The sequence below is a fragment of the Desmodus rotundus genome, chromosome 13 (assembly GCF_022682495.2).
Source record: "Desmodus rotundus isolate HL8 chromosome 13, HLdesRot8A.1, whole genome shotgun sequence".
Taxonomy (NCBI): Eukaryota; Metazoa; Chordata; class Mammalia; order Chiroptera; family Phyllostomidae; genus Desmodus; species Desmodus rotundus.
Genome location: NC_071399.1, coordinates 34,100,092 through 34,101,879, shown reverse-complemented (window position 1 = coordinate 34,101,879; position 1,788 = coordinate 34,100,092). Strand labels below are relative to the sequence as shown.

The following is a 1,788-nucleotide window of genomic DNA, read 5'->3' as shown; positions in this document are numbered from 1 at the left end:
ATAACAAAAATATATATAAACTTTAAATAACCTGTCGTTAATTTTATATATTAGATGCAATGCTTCCTGTTCTACTTAACCTACCTTTTCCAAAGAATTACAATTGGCTTAAAACCAAAGGTACATATATAATCTTCCCAATGGTAAGGGTAGAACATGAGAAGTCATGGAGTAGAAGAATATGGAAGATGGCAGAGGACATTAAGAGTAAGAAGAGTTATAGAAATTAGGCAGAAAAGAAGGGCCCTGGGGTATTGGAAGCTGAAATCAATGTAGGCTTCAAAAAATCTATCAGATATAATGTAACACAAATAATATCTATGACTTTATGGGGATTATAAATTAATAGTACTGAAACAATGAAACTTAAATTTTGAGTTTCCAAATTATTAACACTAAATGAATAATCGTCAACTCAATATGGTTTAGTACTTTCTTGGGATAAATAAAACCAAGAAGCATAAACATTTCTTAAACCTACCACTCCCTGTCACTCATAGGTTTCCATGAGAAGAACCACATTAAAAAGATCTTGTAACACAATGACACATCAAAAGGAAGCACATTTCCCTATATTATTCTAAATAAAGATGCACGTGTTTGTCCAAACAGGGCAAGACTTTTCTTAATTTTTGTTCTTATGTGATGCTTTCCAAATGATTTCTCATATTTTTAATTTAAAAAGAACTAACTTGATGCTTAGGTTGACCTCTAAACCTGCTGATTTGCTCCTTCCCTCTCAGTTCACATCAACTCCATCCCTGAAAATACCTTGGAATTGTTCTTGACTTCACAGGTCATCTCACACCTTGTATCCTATTCAAAAGGAAATTCTGTTGGCTTCACCTTTTTATTTTTTATTTTTTTTACTTCATGTCTTTTATTAAACCATATACAATTACTTGTCTTCTGGTTTGCTGAAGCAATAAGTCAAACATTTGCCACAGTAACGTGTCAAAGTGGCTGGCCATAAAAACTCCAGCACCACATTCATCTGAAGGGCACACATGATGAAGGCGACTGATTTTGCCATTCTCATCCACTTTTTGGTATTTCTGGACTGCCAGCTTAGTCTTCTTTCTCTTATGCTTATTCTTCTTGGGAGTGGTGTAAGACTTCTTCCTTTTCTTAGCACCACTGCGAAGTCGGAACACAAGATGAAGAGTGGCCTCCTTTTGAATGTTGTAGTCAGACAAAGTATGCCCATCTTTCAGTTGCTTGCTAGCAAAGATCAGTCTTTGCTGATCAGGAGGAATTCCTTCTTTATCCTGGATCTTGGCCTTTACATTTTCTATTGTAATCAAGGGTTCAACCTCGAGAGTGATGGTCTTCCCCGTAAGGGTTTGCACGAAAATCTGCATCTGGCAGAGATTCCACCAAAGATGGTGGATCGGAAAGGGAGAGTCTGCCCTTTTAAAATATATCCAAATGTGACCACATCTCCTTACCTTCATTGCTGCAATACTTGAGTATCATAATGTCTGATTGGGATTATTGTAGCGGTCCCCCAACAACATGTCTCCACGTCCACCATTGTCTCCTCACAACCTCTTCTCCATGCAGCAGTGGAGGGATGCCAATAAAACATATGGCGGGGCTCCTCTGTTTAAAACTATCCAATGTTCTCCCATTTCATTCAGAGTAAACTCCAAATTCTCTTTCATAATCTACAAGTCCCAACCCAGTACAGCCTCCTGTTGCTTCTCTACCGTATCTCTTTAATTCTTCCCCTACTCATGCCAGTGCAGTTGATCAACCAACTTGTAATTCCTAAAATGGCTAAGAATG

At 37.5% G+C, this 1,788-nt stretch overlaps 1 pseudogene; it reads right to left on the bottom strand.

Moving 5' to 3' along the window:
* Window positions 1-898: 898 nt before the first annotated feature.
* Window positions 899-1,361, bottom strand: LOC112321545 (ubiquitin-ribosomal protein eS31 fusion protein-like; annotated as a pseudogene).
* Between the last annotated feature and the right edge of the window lie 427 nt (window positions 1,362-1,788).